Source organism: Saccopteryx bilineata, chromosome 6, assembly GCF_036850765.1.
Source record: "Saccopteryx bilineata isolate mSacBil1 chromosome 6, mSacBil1_pri_phased_curated, whole genome shotgun sequence".
Classification (NCBI taxonomy): domain Eukaryota; kingdom Metazoa; phylum Chordata; class Mammalia; order Chiroptera; family Emballonuridae; genus Saccopteryx; species Saccopteryx bilineata.
In genome coordinates this window covers 155528805-155549587 of record NC_089495.1, presented here as the reverse complement: position 1 = coordinate 155549587, position 20783 = coordinate 155528805, and the positions used below count along the sequence as shown (strand labels likewise).

Genomic DNA, 20783 nt, shown 5'->3' with positions numbered 1-20783 from the left:
GGGGCGGCTCGAGATTCCGCTTTGGCCCACACAAAGGCCCCTGACTCTGCCCCTCTCTGCGATAACACGGGCGCGCACTGCCGAGGCACTCGGAGGAATCACTCACTCCTTATCTGCGCGCGCAAACCAGGATATGAGGCCGGCCGCGGTTCCCTCTGAGTGAAACACCCTCCAGCACGGAAAATCTCCACCGTTGGAATTAGTTCTCACTCCCTCCCGTGCGTGGCTTTCCCAGGGCGCTGGGGCTGCCCAGAGACTCTGTCCTCGGCCCAGAGAAAGGCCTCTGACCCTGCCTCTCCGTGGGGCAACACAGGCACCCACTCTCGGGGCCTAGGAAGAAATTCTCGCCCACTAACTGCGCACCGACCAGGAGACCGGGTAAAATGGCCGCTCCGCTTGTCTTTCTTTGTTTGGGTTTGGCGCGAGTGTTAGCTTGTATTGCCCGGGTTGCCACAGGATCAGATTTTCCTCGGCTTGTATCTCCGTGCCACAGCCTGGTTCGGCCGTTTGTGCCGCAGCAGCCTGGATCTATTCACCCCCTTTGCCCACCTCAGTTTCTATATTCACAGTTACCAGAGAAAGCCGCCCTGTTTAGGTTAGTGAGGAAGGCGGAGCATTTCTTACTCCCTATTTCCTTCGGGGTTTGGTTATATATTTAGCCAATTTTTCACTCAATCATACCTTTGGGTGTATTGCGAAGCATCTGGAAGCTCCAAGTATAGGTTTTTCTGTTTCTGGTTGAAGATCTTGTTGAGTTTTGGGGGAGATTTATCGGTATCGCTTCCTACCCCGCCATTACTCTGACGTCATCAAAAATTCATTTTAAAGTGATATTTTGCTGGCCCTGGCTGGTTGGCTCAGTGGTAGAGCGTCCGCCTGGCGTGTAGGAGTCCCAGGTTCGATTCCCAGCCAGGGCACATAGGAGAAGCACCCATCTGCTTCTCCACCCCTCCCCCTCTCCTTCCTCTCTGTCTCTCTCTTCCCCTCCCGCAGCCAAGGCTCCGTTAGAGCAAAAGTTGACCCGGGTGTGGAGGATGGCTCTGTGGCCTCTGCCTCAGGCACTAGAATGGCTCTGGTTGTGACAGAGCGACACCCCAGATAGGCAGAGCATACGGGGTGGATCCCAGTCGGGTGCATGTGGGAGTCTATCTGACTGCCTTCCTGTTTCTGGCTTCGGAAAAATACAAAAAAGAAGAAAAATATAAATAAAAATAAAAAATAAAGTGATATTTTGCTAACTCTATTCAGTATTTTGATGTTTATTATTTTCTATTTGAGAAACTCTCTATTCAACCTTTTCACTTTTTGCTTTTCTTAGATCTATGTGCTCCTTTAAAACACGTATATGATGGTTTGAGAATGAACGTCCATAGATATGGCATATTACAAATAAGTGCACATCTCTCTCCTGGATTCAAGACCCCAACTCCCTCCAGAGAGTGACTTTATCTCCTCTCAAGCATTCATTCATTCCTATCCTCCTCAAACCAATACCTAATGCACCAATGCTCTGAGCAAAGCCAGCCAAAATGTACCAATACTTGATAATAAGTGCATCTTAGAATAAAAAGAACAGTAGTAACAGGTTTTAAAAATGACATAAAATTAGCTATCTCAAATAATAAAGTATTTGACCACCTGACTCCTTACTCTTTAAAAGAATATGCACATTGAAGTTTGACAGACCTCATTTCTAACTCTAGTTTTTATCCCACTATGTATTAACTGCTGTGATTTGAAGCAAGTCACCTCTTGGAGATTCTATTTCCTCTTCTGCTAATTAAGGATAATTATCGTTATGAAATGTGAAACTTATATATATTTAATGATACTGCTTAAGTAACTATACTCAGTACAATATTTGGCAAAAAGCAGGTATACAGAAAATGTTAGCCCACAAGCCTTCAGGAAATTTTTCTTTTAAAACATTAGAAATGTACTATCAGAACATTTTCTTGAAAATTTAAAAAATATGTTTCGATTACTGTTTCAAATAAACAATGTATTTGAACTTAAGATAAACATGCACGATCAAATCAAATTACTAAAATGAAATTTTAACATTTTACAAATAAAAACATAACAGATTCACAATTTTTAAATATTATGAGTGGTGGAGAGGGAAGCAGTCATCCATTTACTACACAAAAGGAAAAAATTCTGAATGTTTCCATTCTCTTGCCTCTAAATCAGCTGATGCTTCTTCCTCATTTTAGCAGAAAGGTGGGGGCTGGGTGACCTAAAACCATGTGAAGATCCTTAACAAAAGCATTTTGGGAGGGACAATTAAAAAGGAATCAAATACAAAAAAGTATTATTACAAAACTGGGAAGCTATAGGAGACAATTTATGAGCATATCTTTCCATTGTACCTTCAAAAGAATTTGTACCTTCAACTTCCAAGGGTCAGCCCTAAATACCATATAACTGTGCTGCTATAACCCAACCCACCAGGTCCCAGCTGCTCCGCCTCGATCTTGGTTGACCAGACCAGGAATAAACATTAGACACATAAGTAAGTAATCATTAGCTAGAGAATAATCATCTTATTTTCTCTCTCAAGAATCTGAATGAAGATAGCAAGTCAGCTACATTGGGGAATAAACCCAAGCTCCAGAGGAGCAGCACCCAAGAGAAAGCAGATGAGTCCAGTGTAACAGAAGAAAGCAAAGTAAATACACAAGCACGACAAAATCTAGAAACCACACAGCATCTGAAATAGGAAGTCAGCAACCTGGGTTCCAATAGTCTCCATGACACTAGGCGTACTAGAATTCAAAAAGATTTCTGTGTTCCCTTTTAATTTAGGTAGCTTGATGAATCTCTGTTCTTGCAAACAAAGAGATTTATCTGAATTCTATTGCTCTGGTATAACTTCTTACTTGGGTATAACAGGAAACTGAAAGAAAAGTTGGAATAATAGCACAAGAAGCTCCCATACGTCCCTTACCCACATTCACCAATTGTTTACATTTTCCCTCATGTGCTTTATCATTTTATATCTATATCTGCACACACACACACACACTGTTTTCTGAACCATTTGTGAAATTCAGAGACAGCATACTTCTTCATCCCTAAAGTCCTCAGCGTCTATTTCCTTAAGACAAAGACACTGTCTTTTATAACCAGTGCAGTTATCAAAATCAGAAAATGTAATATTAACACAGTAATATCTAATGTATAGTCAAGTTTTATCAATTATCAACATAATGGCATTTATAGCTATTTTTCCCCAGTCCATCTAATTCAGGATCATGCATTGTCTTTGTCACCTCAGCTACATCTCCTTTAATCTGGAATCGCCTTTCTGTTTTTTGACCTTTTTTTGAAGAGTACAACCAGTTATCAAATGATCCTTAATTTGGATTTGTCTAATGTTTCCTCATGATTAGACTTATTAGATCTTAGAAAGAATGACACAAAAGTGATAATGTGTCCTTTTTTATCCCATCTTATTAGAAGACTGGCTTGTCCCAATATTGCCAATGCAAGGTTTGATAACTTGGTTACAATAGTGAACACCAAGTTATTGTAAGGGTAGTATTAAAGAAAAATTTCTCTACTGGCACTCTTTAAAAACAGTAGTATCTCTTCTCTGGAATCTCTTACCTTAACACCACAGAATAGCTCTATGTTTCTGCCCTAGACTCTAGGGCATGGTTCATGATAAGCCCTGAAAATTAGAATATTGAAACAATCTTACCAGTAAAGGATATAAAGGCAATATAGTAAAGTATATAAAGTATATAAAGACAAGATATAGATATAAGCATATATGTCTAGATATGTGGGCATCTATATACACGTACATATACTGTAAACAGCCTTGCTTAATTTAGTTTACCACAAAAGACTGAAATTAAAAAGCTAAATACAATATACCATTTCTAAGCTGTTTGACCTCCAAATAAGAGACTCAAACAACATTTCAGTTTTCTCTATCTTGGCTCAAAACATACACACTATTAATTTCAACTTGGAAGCATGGAGATCCACTTCCGGCTCTAATGGAGTAACTAGTACTGAACTCACTTTGTTAACAACCTTAAAAAGGGATAAAATAAATGAGGTAACCATTCTCAGGTATTAGAACAGAGGCAGTGAGATGCTGTCACCCTCACAGACTGAGCTCCACTCTTGTCTGCCTCTCGGCAGGGGAACACTGAGTGCAGTAGAGCCCTGCAGCCCTACTGAACTGAGAAGGCAAAGGTCAAAAGTCAGGGCAATTGAAGAAGCTGGAATGTTAAGCACAGAGCAGCAGAGAAGCTGGAACTGCCCAGATCCCCTTCCAGCGCTTACTCAGAGGCGGGGATGTGTGTGCAATGGGCGCACTGGGTGTAAGCACTGGGTGAATAACAAAGCAAGGCTGCTACAAGGCAGAAATACAACAAATAGTACAGATTCAACAGTGCTGGGAGATACTGGAGGCCCAGCCAGCCAGAGTGGACACGCTTTCCTAACAATCTGTGAATACTGATCATGGCCAATGATGACTACAGAAAATATCAACATGTAGATACCACAACCTATTTAAGGTAACTTTTCTATGGAAGAAAAATGATAAATATAAAACCTAAACTATTTATGACAGAGTACATTTAATTCAGACAGTCACACGAGGTGGCTAAAAACATCACAGGTAATAAATCACATATTTATACTCTTAACCTGAACTTCAAAATTATAAAGTCTCTGAGGTCAATGTAAAAATGGTTATATGAAGCCATTATAAGCCATTAATACCAAGAATTAAGTTATCTGTGAAATTAGCAAGAATGGGTAAATGACAAGTAAGTTTGGGAAGGGCAAGAGGAAACTGGGTGACTTACAGTATAACAGAACTTTAACACAGAGTGAGACAAAGGTCCAAATAGATAGACAAGAATGGTATTAGCCACTTAAAGGCAAAAACTCTTAAACAACTAGATAAGAGTTGTTTAAGGATATGTATCCACTGCAATAAGGATACATCATAATATAAGCCAGCTTCTCTAAACAATACAAGAAAGCCATGGGGGCAGCGTAGCAGTAGAACTAGGTATAATACTATTAGGAGTAGCAGTAATACTACTAGCAGCAGCAGCATTAATACTATTAGTAATAGTAGGAGCAGCAGCAGTAGTATTAATAAGTAGTAAGTGGTTAATAGTAGGCAGTAGTTAGAGGTACTATAGTTAGTAGCAAGTACTATGGTAGTAGTAGGTAGTACCAGTAGCAGCTGCAACAGCAGTTATGGTTGAAAAGTAGCAAGATCAGTAGCAGCAGCAGCAAGGAGTAGGAAGAAAAACTTGCAGAAGAAAAAACCCCACTAATATCTGATAGATTATATACTACATGCGAAGCACTGTTCCTAGCAATTCACATGCATTGTTTTATGCAGTAATCCTCACAACCTACAAAAATGAGTTCAGTACTTTTACTATTTCCATTTTACAGATAATAAAAATAAAGTACAAAAAGGTACCTGCTCAAGGTCACACAGCCAGAAAGGTACAAAGCCTGGATTCATACTCAGGAGTCTGGGTCCAGCTAATAACTAAAAGCAAAATACTGTTGCTTTTAAATATGACAGTTCACCTATTTTAACCAGCTCAATATGCAAACAGAACTCACACTAGTAAAAGAAGATGCTCTCTAAGTAATTTTGGAGTTTTGATAAGGAATGGTTACCTAAGACAGAAACTGACACCACTGGAGAGGAGAAGAGACAGGCAGATAATCAATCACCAAATCATTGCATTATTCTAAAACGTACTGAGGCTCAACTTTTATTCCCTAAAGATCTCTTTTAGTCTTATATAGTCAAACTAAAAAGCTTTTGTACAGCTAAAGACAATATGAACAGAATAAAAAGACGGAGAGAACCACACAACAGGAGAACATATTCGACAATACGTCTGATAAGGGGTTAATAACCAAAATTTATAAAGAACTTGTAAAACTCAACACCAGGAAGACAAACAATCCAATCAAAAATGGTCAAAAAAAATGAATAGACACTTCTCCAAAGAGGACATACAGGTAACCAACAGGCATATGAAAAAATGCTCAACATCACTAATCATTAGAGAAATGCAAATTAAAACCACAATGAGATATCACCTCACACCCGTCATCAATAAAACAACACAGAGTAAGTGCTGGCGAGGATGTGGAGAAAAGGGAACCCTCCTGCACTGCTGGTGGGAATGCAGACTGGTGCAGCCACTGTGGAAAACAGTATGGAGATTCCTCAAAAAATTAAAAATCGAACTGCCTTTTGACCCAGCCATTCCACTTTTAGGAAGATATCCCAAGAATATCATAGCATTGTTTCAAAAGAAGAAATACACCCCTATGTTTATGGCAGCATTGTTCACAACAGCGAAGATCTGGAAACAGCCCAAGTGTCCGTCAGAGGACGAGTGGATTAAAAAGCTTTGGTACATATATATTATGGAATACTACTCAGCCATAAGAAATGATGACATCGGATCATTTACAATAACATGGATGGACCTTGACAACATTATACGGAGTGAAATAAGTAAATCAGAAAAAAAAAACAATTAAGATGAATCCATACATAGAAGGGACATAAAAATGAGACTCAGAGACATGAACAAGAATGTGATGGCAACAGGGGCGGGAGGTTGGGGGAGGGGGGAGGGGGTGAAGAAGGAGAGAGGGGTTAGGGGAGGGGAGGGGCACAAAGAAAACCAGATAGAAGGTGACAGAAGACAATTTAACTTTGCGGGAGGGGTATACAGCACAATCAAATGTCAAAATAATCTAGAGATATTTTCTCTCAACATATGTACCCTGATTTATCAATGTCACTGCATTAAATTTAATAAAAAAATAATAAAAAAAAAAAAGCCATGGTACATATACACAATGGAATACTATGAGGCCATGAAAAAGAAGGAAATCTTACCTTTTGTGAAAACATGGATAGACCTGGAAACTATTGTGTTAAGTGAAATAAGCCAGGCAGAAAAAGAAATATTATATGACCTCACTCATTTGAGGAATCTAATGAACAATGTGAACTGAGGAACGGAATTGAGACAGAGGAGAGATCAAAGGGACCAGAGGAAAAGAGGACAGAAGGAATGGGGATGATAAGATGGGATAAACCTGAAGAGAAGGGGGAGAGTGTGATGGGGAGGGGGAAAGGGAGATGTGGGAATACGGGGGAGGGGGGAGGCATTCAGGGCAACACCAGAATCTATGTAAACACAATAAATTAAAATCAATTAAAAAATCTCTTCTAATGTTTTTTAATTAATTAAGGACTCCTACTTTTTTAGACTCATGAGGACCTGACACAGTGTTTGAAGCTGCATTTTACCTCAGTAATATTTATTTAATAGATTTTTTAATCCCAATTAAGAGTTACAAGCAGAATTTGCTGTTTAAACATTTCACTTTCACCATAAAGTACTGTTCTCTTTTTACCTTTTTATTTGTAGTGAAAAACATTTCAGTAAGTATTCTGTACTTTCTACCTCTTCCCTTCCCATCACAATCTGTCTTCGTCCTTTATGAACACTGCAATCTCAAAGGTCACAATCTGACATCATTTTCACTTTTCATCTAAAGGTCCCTTGATCACCAAATCTAAGGGCAAACTTCCTCCTCTTAGTCGCCAACATCTGCATTCCAATCAGCTCATTCTTGCCTTGGCCCAGTGACAGGTGCAGCTCTGACCCTTCACTCATCCTGGGGGAGGTTTCTCCATCTTTTTGCATTGTCCTGTGTTTATTCCACTCCCTATAGGTGGCACCTCCTGGATTTAGCCCCACAGTCATCTTCACTACGTGTAAACGTTTGCTTGGGTGATTTTATCTGGATTTAACTCTAATCTCCCATGCAGATGAATCTCAGTTCTCCACTTGCAGGCCCCCTGTCTTTCCTAGGTTCACACCGCCTCCCACAACAGCTCCAGTTAGCACCTACTGCGTATCAGTTCAGCCCTTCTCTGTGACTCCTCCCTTCCCTCATGCTCAGCATCCAAAGTCTCACCCAGTTCCATCCCAGCCACAGTGCCCCGCCTCAGCCCCCGCCATTCACCCTCACCCGAACTGTTCCCGAGTGACTACTCACTCCAGCCTTCCTCCTTTCACCCACCTGAGACACTACTGCCCAGTTGCTTTTCTACAGCACAGCTGGGGAGCCCTGGCTGGGTAGCTCAGTTGGTTAAAGCATCATCCCGAAGGTGAAGAGGTTCCTGGTTCAATCCCAGGTCTGGGCACACACAGGAACAGCTCAATGTTCCTGCCTCTCTCCCCACCGCCTCTCTCATTAAAATCAATAAATAAATCAAAAGAAATTTTAGCCCTGGCCAGTTTGCTCAGTGGTAGAGCATTGGCCTGTTGTGTGGAAGTCCCGGGTTCGATTCCCAGTCAGGGCACAAAGGAAAAGTGACCATCTGTTTCTCCACTCCTCCCCCTCCCTCTTCTCTCTCTCTCTCTCTCTCTCTCCCCCCCCCCCCTCTCTCCTCCCCTCCTGCAGCCATAGTCCCAATGGTTCAAGCAAGTTGGCCCCAGGGCACTGAGGATGGGCTCCATGGCCTCACCTCAGGCACTGAAACAGTTCGGTTGCCTGAGCAGCGGCTCTAGATGGGCAGACCATTGCCTTGTAAGGGGCTTGCCAGGTGGACCCTGGACAGGGCACATGCAGGAGTCTGTCTCTGCTTCCCTGCCTCCCACCTCTCACTTAATTTAAAATAAATAAGTTAATTTAAAAAAATAAAGCACAGTTAGGAAAACGTCCTTCTCTGGTCAAGCTTCAGTAGCTCCCTGGGCCTTGGCTTGGCAGTGCCATGCACTTCTGACTCTGCCACACTCTCTTCCTGACCTTCACCTATACACTGGCCAGGTGGTCAATGGGCACTTGGGTTTCTGCTCCACATCTCCTCTGCCTGTTAAGAATCACACATATGATCCAACAACCCCTGGCTCAAATGTCACTTTTTCCATGTCCTTCTCAAGCTCCCCAGACAAAAGCAACCTCTCCTTCCTCAATACACAAAACAACACCTTCTCACTCAGTGCTGCCTTCCAGGCACTGCGCTCTGCGCTCCCCTCCTTCTTTCCTGGACCTGAGACCACGCCACAGGAACGTCAGGCGTCTGTGACAAGCCATTCTCTGGACAACTGTTAAAGCAAGGAACTGAAATGGGATACCATCACTTTCTAGAGGGCATTCCCACAAGCTGTTTTTAAGAGAACTTCTGAAATTTCTATTTAGAAAGACTTTAAGAAATTTTATTTACCAAATCCACTGGGCCCCATTTCTCTGAAGTAGGCACTTCAAAGAACAGCTCTGAGGATGGGCATTCCTACCAAATTAATACAGCTGATGACGTGCTCACTTACTCATTATAAAAGTATTTGCTTGGGGTTAAAAATATCCAACAGGATAACTACTTAAATTTTAGAGCAATTACCAGTGTCATTTTACTCAACTGACTATGCACAAATTTTAAGGTTTTTCTAAGGAACACTTAGCAAACTATTCACTCAAGTATTCAACATGCCTCGAGAAAAGCAGATTTCTTATTCAAAATGCTACTTTTACTATTTAACAATTTTGCATGTGTAAATTATGCTTAACATTTGATACTGAATTTAGAAGAAAACCAAATATATTAACCATTAGTGAGTTTGTAAGGAAAATTGTATTAAAGTCATTTATATGGGCATTGGCTACACATTTTAAAATATCAAGGAACTCCTTATAATGTTATTACAAAGTTTGAATATTTATCAACTACTTCAATTGTGTCAAAAGGAACAAAATGTACCCCCCAAAAAGAGCAAGACTTATTTAGATGTAGAGACTATCTAAAATTCTTAGTTTTCGATCAAGTATAAAATGTAGCCTTGTAATTTTACTGAAATATTTTTTGACCTGACCAGGCAGTGGCGCAGTGGATAGAGCGTCGGACTGGGATGTGGAGGACCCAGGTTCGAGACCCCGAGGTCACCAGCTTGAGCGCAGGTTCATTTGGTTTGAGCAAGGCTCACCAGCTTAAGCCCAAGGTAGCTGACTCGAGCAAGGGGTCACTCGGTCTGCTGTAGCCCCTCGGTCAAGGCACATATGAGAAATCAATCAATGAACAACTAAGGAGTTGCAACAAAGAACTGAAGTTTCTCATCTCCTTTCCTGTCTGTCTGTCCCTATCTGTCCCTCTCTCTGACTCTCTCTGTCTCTGCCACACACACAAAAAAAATTTTTAAATATATATCAGCTTAATATATATTTTTGTTTGTCTTTATTTACTGTAACGATGTAGCAACTAAATTGTAAGGTCGAAAACATCGCTGATGTCAGCCATCTGCATTGTCCAGCAATTTCCAAAGCATTATCAGCAACACAACTGAATGATGCACACTTTCCTTCTATATCTCAACAATCATCACAACAAACTGCCGAAGAAATGATTCATAAAATAATCATCACATTGTTTCCACAGATACCTAATGGTCACAAACATCTTTTTAGAGAATTCTGTTAGTTACTAGTCAGAGGAAATTATCATATGTGAGTAATTAAGATTCTTCCTGATTAATATCTCCAGTGTATCCTATTCTCAAAATGTTAATTTGTAATATTTAATACTGCCAATTGTTATTCATCGTGCTTCTTTATAAAAACAGTGCAAAAAACAAGGCATCTATCTCTCTTGTTATCTTATCCCTGGGGCTTAGAGATGTACAGAATTTTCCCAAACAATAATTTATAAACTACTAAAACTCATCATATTAAGGGAAGAAGTGATATTTAACACACAGAGTGCATGTTGGTATCTTTTTTTTTTAACCTTTAAATTTTGTCATGCATCATGTACAAACAATTTACAGGAAACAAACATAATTAGATTATATAGAGTTTTTACTTATTTTGTTTAGCTTCTCTGCACTCACTGGTGTTCACTCCCTTTTTTATTTAAATCTCGCCCTCTCTTCCCCTTTTCTCCCCACATCAACACCTGCATGGTGTATTCCATAATAACAGCCTTGTATATATTCAGTCTTCTGCCATGCTCACAGAATCACACACAAACATGAGCAGGAATGTACACACTAGCATGGGAGTTTAGGGCACACTGTTGGTGTCACCAGATATCTAATCCCCCCTTCTTTCTTTGGGGCCCAGAGTCCACCACCCAATATGGGCAGGGCATTTGGCTGTATCATACAAGGCTGCATGACCATGTGATAGGTATGGTCTGGGGAATGATAGGATAGAAATGATACAGGCAACTTGGATGGGTATTTTTTAAAATAAAATGCCTTTCTCTCAGTGCTCTCTTTTTCTGAAGGATGGCACTTAAAGAGAAGATACTGGAGAACTGACACCTCAGACCTAGGGACTGAGGCTCTATGCTGGAGATGGCAGAACTCCTCCACTAGCCTGGGTCCCCAAAGACATCACCAAGCAGAGCACTCCCTACACACCCTGGATTGTTCTACGAGCTACATACATTTTCTTCAAAGCATTACACCCTTAGTGCTACATAGTTTTGATGATGGTGATGATGATGATAATGATGATAATGATGAATGTTTCAAAAAAATATTTTCTGCATCTTGCTTTTCTCTCTCCTCATGGAAGTCTCTCAAAAAATACCTGCTATAGATTTAGTCAGTCTTTTTAATTAACAGTTATTTCTTAATGAGAGAAAACAAAATCTGTTCAACCATTCTCCTTAATAAATATTCATTTTATTTTTACTGTTTTCACTCTACAAATAAAGCCACAAAAAATAGTCATATATGCATCCTACACTCTAGGCCTTGATTTTTGCAGGATGGATTCTCAGAAGACATGCAAATAAGTCCATGGTGGATAGAACTTAATAGATTCTGCCCTCTGTTAAAGGTAGATTCACCTCTCTACCACAAGAGTAGATATCTCATCACTATCCTAATTTGGATTTCCCTGAACACTGCTGTGCCTTCGCTCCTTTTCAAGGGTTTTTGGGCCATACAAATACGTTTTTCTGTGAAATGCCCTTTCACAATCTGCTCTATGTTTTGTCTGTCAATCAGTATGACCTCCTGGTATGCTGTACACATTAATACACAGCCTGTCCCAAATCCCTAAATTTATTATATTTTCTATTGATCTTGTTTATTACATATTTTACCATTAAAAAAACTTTTATTGCACTTGGTTAAATACTTCTATAATTTTCTTTATAGTTTCTGGATTTGAAAAGACTTAAGGGTTAGAAAGGTCTTCCAATTCCTAGATTATTTTTTGCAAGATTTTTGTGTTGTTTTGAAATGTGTGATTGGGCATTTGTAGGTTAAGGTTTTAGTACATCCAGAATTCAAGTTTGTTTTTGGACTATGAAGACCCAGTTTTATTCTCTCCAGGAAAAATAAAAGGTTATACCAGCATCATTTATTAAATAAGTTTTTTTCTCAATGTATGGATAATAAACTTTGTTATTAAATTTTTATTTTTACTAGGATTTATTTCTTGCAATGTCCTTTTAGTTTTGGGATCAGGGTCTCCCTCATAAAATGAGTCAATAAGCATCCCCTTCTCTAGTATCTCAAAGAGTCTGTGTAATATTAGAATTAAATGTCCCCTTACATAAACATGTAGTTGTAAAGGAAAGGAGTACTTTAAGCACCCTTTTAGAATAATTCTTGCATAACACAATACTCAAAAGTGCTAGATTTTTTTTTTTTTTTCACTTTTCTGAAGCTGGAAACAGGGAGAGACAGTCAGACAGACTCCCGCATGCACCCGACCGGGATCCACCCAGCACGCCCACCAGGGGCGACGCTCTGCCCACCAGGGGGCGATGCTCTGCCCATCCTGGGTGTCGCCATGTTGCGACCAGAGCCACTCTAGCGCCTGAGGCAGAGGCCACAGAGCCATCCCCAGCGCCTGGGCCATCTTTGCTCCAATGGAGCCTTGGCTGCGGGAGGGGAAGAGAGAGACAGAGAGGAAAGCGCGGCGGAGGGGTGGAGAAGCAAATGGGCGCTTCTCCTGTGTGCCCTGGCCGGGAATCGAACCCGGGTCCTCCGCACGCTAGGCCGACGCTCTACCGCTGAGTCAACCGGCAGGGCCAAAAGTGCTAGATTTTTTTAAGTTGCCAGCATTACAGAATCTGAAACTTTTCATACTATGTCACAATAAGTCCTGTTGGTCTATCTTCAACTTGGAATGGATCTTTTGCCTCCGAGTGATTTTATAACACCATGCGCTAGATACGTATTAGAAAATGGTTCAATGAGTTATATGGATTTCCAAACATTGAAAATATTACGGTACACTATCAAAACTCCATATTGGTTAATATCACCACCAATCTCATCAGAAAAGTCTCATATGAGGAAGTTCCCAAGTTCACAGCAGCTAATACAAGTTTTCCAAAATTCTAATTTGAATTAAAAGGTCAAATTTTATTATTAGCAACAAACCTTATCGGTTGTTTTACATTTTGTTCATTTTTAAGAAGTCTGAAAAACCACAGTTTGCCCAAAAGTCATTCTTTCAAATAAAAATGGTAATCCACAAAGATAGCAGCTGCCGCCATTCGTAACGGAACAAGTCGCGCCAAGGGTTCTTGCTGCGGCAGTCACAGTCCTCTGACACGCAGTTTAAGTGCCTTACGCACAGCTCCAGCTCATCACTCAGATATCAGAAAGACCCGTATTTGAGGTGCAACACTTAATTACTTTTACTTCTTACTTCATTAAGGACATTCTTAAGTAAAATTGGTAATTTTTTTCCCTGTGAGCATGGGGCAGTGAAAAATATAACGACTGCCAATACAATTTAGTGCCACTGCCTTGATTCAGGCCAAGATATAGTTGTACTCAGCACTGTATTTGCAATGTCACTGCAAATACTAATCCAGTAAAGAAAATAAACAACATTTAAATATTACTACAGAAATCATCTGACTTCACAGTTCTCATGAAAGAATCTTGGGGACTAGGAGGTTTCTACCAAAGTAGAGAAAGCTCGTGCTGGCCCAGCTGCGGGCTCTGTCACCGGCCAGAGACCCTTGGCTTTCATGTGGAGAGAGAGGGAAGGAAAAGGGTGCTGCTGGGAACAAGACTCAAGCTGAGCCAGCTAAGCTTCACCATCCAGACTACAGGATGTCTGTGTCAACAATGCCTTCGCTGTGGCTGAGTCACCACTCTGGGGCGGGAGTCAGTCTGCCACAAAACAGGCGCGGGGGGGGGGGGGGGGATGGAGTGGAACTACCTTGCCGAGGCCTTGCACAGCCCAGAGCGACCTTTCCTAGCCATCCTGGGCAGAGCGCATGTTGCAGACAAGATCCAGCTGATCAATACTATGCTAGACAACATCAGGGAGATGATTAGGTGGTAGAATGCTGTTTACCTTACAAGGTGCCCAACAACACAGAGACTGGCACTTCTTTGTTTGATGAAGAGGGAGCCAAGATCATCAACGACCTCATGTCCAAAGCTGAGAAAAACAGTGAAACAATGACCTGGCTGGTTGACTTTGTTCCTGCTGACAAGTTTGATGAGAATGCAGCAAAACCACTGCAGCCTCTGGGACAGCTGCTGGCAGGACAGACGTGGACTGTGGTCCTGAGAGCAGTGAGAAGGACACTGAGGCTGCCGCTAGGGCTAAGCAGGTGGTGTGGACTGGATCTGTTTGTAAATCTGAATGCATCTGCCTGAGGGACCAAAGCCCTCATGGACGAGGTGACAAAAGCCACTTCTAGGGGCTGTATCACCATCACAGGTGGTGGAGACAGTGCCACTTGCTGCACCAAATGGAACACGGAGGATCAAGTCAGCCCTGCGAGCACTGGGGGAGGTGCCAGTTATGAGCTCTAGGGAGGTCAAGTCCTTCCGGGGTGGATGCTCTCGGCAATGTTTAGCAGCTTTCCCGCCTTTTGGTTCCTGGGCACACCCCTAAGTCACCCTAGTGCTCTCTGCACCTCCACTTGGGATTAGCTAAAACCTTCCCCCTTGTCAAGCTTCAACTAGTGGCCAGGAGATGCAGTCCCGAAACCCGCAGACAGTGGCCCAGCGCCTCAGCGCATCTCTGCTGCACCTGGGCTCACCTGCCTTCTTCAGAATCCCATTTTAATTTCCCAGGGACTAAACCCTTGCACATTCTAAAGCGCATATAGTTATATTTTGCCTGTTAAAGGAAAGTACGCTGTTGGTTTACTGCTCTTCTTAGAGTAGCTTGTTGATTAGCGTTGTCATTGTTTCTACCATCATGCAAACAAGATGAAATTCCAAGTATAGAAAGGGAGGGCACCAAGCTGGTGATCTAGTAAATAAACAATAGAAGTATTCATTGAAATCGGGGGGGGGGGGGGTCTGAAAATTAGAATAGATTCATCAAAAACTGTCAAAAATAAACATAAGATTCATTTAATAGAAAGCAATGCAAATGAATCTATTATAATGATGGCATATCAAGGATGAATGTCACCAACACACTATTAGAAGCGAGGCAAAAGAATATGTTTTGTTCTACTTATATAAAATTCAAAATCTAAAATTAAAAATATTTTTTCCACTGATTTCAGAGAGAGATGAAGGCAGAGGGAGAAAGAGAGAGGAAGGCAGAGAAGAGAGAAAGGAAGAGAGAGGACAGAGAGAAAGGTATCAACTTGTTATTCCATTTAGTTGTTCTATTAGTCGTGCACTCACTGATTGCTTCTCAGATGTGCCCCAACTGGGGATCAAACCCACGACCTCGGTATGCCGGAACAACACTCTATCCACCGAGCCACCTGGCCAGGGCCAAAGTATTTTCATTCTTAAGGATGAAGAAATTGGTGGTAAAATCAATTTTAAAAACAAAGGAGGAAAATTATGACCAGAAAATCAGGATAGTAGTCACTTCTAGGGAAGATTGAAGAGAATTATGATTGCCAGGCCCAGACAGCAATTTCTGGGACACTGGCAATGAGTGTTGTTTACATGGTATTCCTTTGCATAATTATTGATTGTATTGTGTAAGACTGTGTGTCTGAATGTTATATTCATAAGAAATGTTTTAAAATATCAATTCTTTCATTTATATCAAAAAGAATGCCTCATTGGCATCTTTATTTTATGTGGCTTAAGTGTCTGTTTGTCGCCGATAGCTTATTGGTAGCTTGCGTAACTGTACTAGCCAATGGGGTGAAGTTGCCACAGCTGAACGCAAATTGAGCGGGTCAGGGGGAAGGTGAACATTTGTTTGCAATGGCAATCATCTGTTTTACATAAAAACTACGTCTTAACGTGATTTCTTTTAAGAATGCCTCCTAGAAAATACAGCACTGAAGAGGAGAGAAAAGGAGCTAAAGCTGCACAAAAACGGCTTTCTCGACAAAAAGAAACCACTGAGCAGAGAAAGACAAGGCTTGCTTCAGTCACAGAGCAAATGCGTCTTTCTCGGCAAAATGAGACTGATGAGCATAGAGAAACAAGGCTTGCCTCAGATGCAAGACAAAAAAGCCTGTCTCGACAAAATGAGTCCCTTGAACAAAGGCAGGAGAGAAATGCAAAAAAATGACAGAGTAATGCTGACCGAAACACAAAAAGGTTTAAAACAGTTTCAAATGGAGAAACTTTAATTTTTGAGCATTCCTCTGGTGACATGAATATTAAATGTGAACACTGTCAGTCCTTAAACTTCAAGTTAGAAACTAATCGATTTGACCATGGCAAGAAAGGATTTTCTCAATGTTGCAAGTACAGAAACATTGTAGTTCCACTAATTGAGAATTATCCACCACTCTTGAATAAATTACTGACTAATCAGCATCCAAATAGCAAACAGTACATGGATAGCATTCAATCCATTAATAGTTCATTTGCTTTTGCGTCCATGGGAAACAAACCAATTGACTTGCCTGGACCAGGACTTTATTGCTTTCGACTTCACAGTCAAGTTTACCATCAAACTGGAACTTTGCATCCTTCTGACGGGAAAAGAAAGTTTGCTCAATTATATATACTTGATCCCTCAGAAGCCAGTTCGGCACATTTAGAATGGAATAAAAGAGTTCCTGAGACCTTACTTAATGAAATGGGGGAATTATTTCAAGACATTAACCCATTTGCTACTGCATATAAAAGGGTTGCCGTTTCAATTGAGACGTAGACAATTTCCTGTAAAACTTGCCTTTGCTATGACCTTCAATAAGTCTCAGGGCCAAACGCTTAAGCGTGTTAGCATTTTTTTACCTGAGCCTGCATTTGGACACGGTCAACTTTATGTTGCCTGTTCAAGAGTTCGTGAAAGAACGAACGTAAAATTAAAAATAATTGATGGTCCTCTGCAAGGCGAGCTTAAAAATGATGGAAAGATCTACACAAGAAAGTGACGTCACGGAAATGGCACCGTGAGCAGCGCGTCCGACAGCTCTCCCTTAAATCACAACAAATTTATCAACTAGAAACAGAAAAATTTATCCTCGGAGCATTCCGGAGTTCCACACAAACTGATAGCGAAAGGACTGTTATCACTTGAATCTGAGAGACGAGGGTGTGGAGGAATCTACCACAGGGACGTTCTTTCAAACCGCAAGGAAGTGCGCCTGTGGTGAGTCAGCCCATATACTTGGGAACCGCGAGCCGCCACCGCGAGCCCCCGCGAGCCGCCGCCGCGAACCGCCGCCGCGAGCCGCCGCGAGCAGACGCGTGCGCGCCCGGTCCGGTTGAGCACCGCTGATGTTCCCAGCGGCCCGCACACTGCGAGTGGGGGTCGCCGGCCACCGGTGCCCAGAGTGCCCCATTCGCGCACGTGCCTTGGGCATTCCACACGCCCAGGGCGCCCTGCTGGCCCGCACACCCAGGGGCTCCATTATCCTGCGCCTGGTGCGGTCCAGCCGCCAGCAGCGGGGCGAGCGGGAGAGGCTTGGGAGATTCTCTCCGTGGGCGAGGCACCTCACCCAGCCATTCAAGCTAACAATCAAGCGTTGGGGGAGGGGCGCGCGCAGGCAGCCTAAAATACCTTCGGAAGCACAGCTGCGACCCAATCACTGAAATTAGCTTAACCCATGAAATCTGCGCACCCTCGGTTCTAATTGATAAGATCTCTCTCAGTTCAGCGATCCAAGACAAGAGGCGTGATATTTTTTAGTGCCTCTCGCTAAAGGGGCGGGGGCAACTTCTGATTGATAGAGCCTCCATATTCAGGGATAAACGCTAACAAGAAGGACTTGGCAGATAATAAGGTCTATACTACACTAGTCATAAGCAGAGACTAGTGCCTCTTCTTCCCTGCAAAAACAGGCTACAAAGTGTGGAAAGCCTGGGTTGAGAGGTCCAACTAAATGATAGGTGCTGAACAGTCACCTTGACAACAATTGACTCCCACCCCCGCCTGATTACACTGGAGGCCCTGACTCTCAGAGCCTTTCCCAAAGCCTTGCACTGAGTGGGGATAGAGTGGGGATTTCCCAGCTCTTTGAGCCTCTTACTCCCCAGGCAGAAGCAGTTGCAGCCTTATAGCTGGATCACCAGGCTGCTAATTCAGAAAGGGGGGACTAGGAGAGAGAATCCAGGAAAGCAAACTCTCTCATCGTTGGACCCTGCAAACGCCAACAAGCCTTTACTTCCAGCAAGACTAAAGCCAATTATATGACATTGCCATAGAATCCCATCAACTGCAAATCCCTACCTAAGAGTGACACAGGGGCAGAGCCTGGGGTACAGAGTCACCGACCAGGAAGAGAAAGAGAAAAGAAAAAGGAAGAAGTTAACCTCTCAAAATCAAGAAAAACCCACAGACTTTACAACTTGATCCACTAATTTTTTTTTGTTGTTGTTGTTGTTTGTTTCTTTATCTTTTTGCCTTTATTTCCTCCACCTCGGTCCTTCTATTCTCTGCCCATCTTATGCTTCCCCTTTCTTGAACTACACTACCCATGAGTGTTGCATTTTATTTTTCTTCTTCATCCTCACCCTCCTTTAAGGTTATACTCCAAAACACTTAACTCTCACTCTCTCCTCTTTTGTTTTTTTTTTTTGTCTTGCTTTATTTTGTTTTTTTCTCTTCCTATTTTATTTCTTTCTTCGTTTTTCTCTTTTTCTTATTTTTTCCTTTCTATTTGTTTTTTCTTTTCTCATTTTACTTTCCTCCCATATAATCCTCAATCACGAACAAATTAGTTAATTTGGGACTCAAGGCTTTTTTTTGGCTTTATTTCTCTTTTTTGCTTTTGTTTTTATTTTTTTTCTTGTTTGTTTATTTTTGTGGCATTTTGGGTCCTCCCAACCCAAGGTCTCCATTGTATTTAGTCTTCGCTCCACTTAATACAACAGATTTTTACTTATTATTTTTATTTTTTCTTCTTTATTATTCTTTTTTGGTCCTTTTTTCTGGTTCCCTCTTATCCCTCTCATTATATCTCTTAGTTGACCATCACTTACAAGCAAATCATCTTATGCTTGTCTAAGATTTTCTTCCTTTTTTTTTTTTTTTTTGCATTTAGTAGGTCCCTACTCCCTTTTTTTTGCCCCTTGAACTCTTCACCCCAAATCAGGCCCTCCATTATAGGCACGATATTTCCCTGAGGAGGGGAGAGGAGGGAAAGAGAAGAGAGAAAAAAAGGGGGAAATAATAAATTATTACTGTTTTTTTTTGTGGGGTGTTTTACCTTTTTTTTTTTTTTTTTTTTTTTTACTTTTTACTCTTTATTAATTCTAATTAGAGCTATCAATAAGACCATCCTCAGATGCCGATAAGAAAGAGGAAATCGAATATTATGGATACAAAAGAAAGAGAGGTAACACAAATAGATGTGGAAAAATCTATGGAGAAAAGACTTAACATATTGGAAGCCTTGGAGCTAAATGACAGAGAATTTAAAATAGAAATCTTAAAAATACTCAAAGATATACAAGAAAACACAGAAAGGCAATATAGGGAGATCAGAAAATAACTCAATGAACACAAAGAATATATTACCAAGGAAATTGAAACTATAAAAACAAATCAAACAGAAATGAAAAACTCAATTCACGAGCTGAAAAACGAGGTAACAAGCTTAGCTAACAGAACAGCCCAGATTGAAGATAGGATTAGTGAAATAGAAGACAAACAACTTGAGGCACAACAGAGAGAAGAAGAAAGAGACTCAAAAATAATAAAAAACGAGAAAGCCCTACAGGAATTGTCTGACTCCATCAGAAAGAATAACATAAGAATAATAGGTATATCAGAGGGAGAAGAGAAAGAAAATGGAATGGAGAATATACTCAAACAAATAATAGACGAGAACTTCCCAAGCCTGTGGAAGGAACTAAAGCCTCAAATTCAAGAAGCAAACAGAACACCAAGTTTTCTTAACCCCAACAAACCCACTCCAAGGCACATCATAATAAAGATGACACAAACCAATGACAAAGAAAAAATTCTCAAGGCAGCCAGGGAAAAGAAGAGTACAACATATAAAGGAAGGCCTATTAGATTATCATCAGATTTCTCAGCAGAAACTCTACAAGCTAGAAGAGAGTGGACCCCAATATTTAAAGCCCTGAAAGAGAGGAACTTTCAGCCAAGAATACTATACCCATCAAAGCTATCCTTCAAGTATGAAGGAGATATAAAAACATTCACAAATACAGAAAAGATGAGAGAATTTATCAACAGAAAGCCCCCACTCCAGGAAATACTAAGGGGGGTTTTCCAACCAGATTCAAAGAACAAAAGAAAACAACACCACAAGTAACAGCTCCACCAAGAACACAATAAAACCAAATTTAAACTGTGACAACAAAGGAAAAAAAGGGGGGAGAGGATGGAGATTAACAGTAGCAAAGGATGATGAAGTG

At 41.2% G+C, this 20783-nt stretch overlaps 1 protein-coding gene and 1 pseudogene across 4 annotated transcripts in view; one reads left to right on the top strand and one right to left on the bottom strand.

Annotated features, from left to right (window-relative positions):
• Positions 1 to 20783, bottom strand: part of CEP112 (centrosomal protein 112) — a 471596-nt gene that overhangs the window by 377315 nt on the left and 73498 nt on the right. The gene's annotated exons all lie outside the window — the stretch shown is intronic.
• On the top strand, positions 14212 to 14951 carry LOC136308381 (phosphoglycerate kinase 1 pseudogene; annotated as a pseudogene).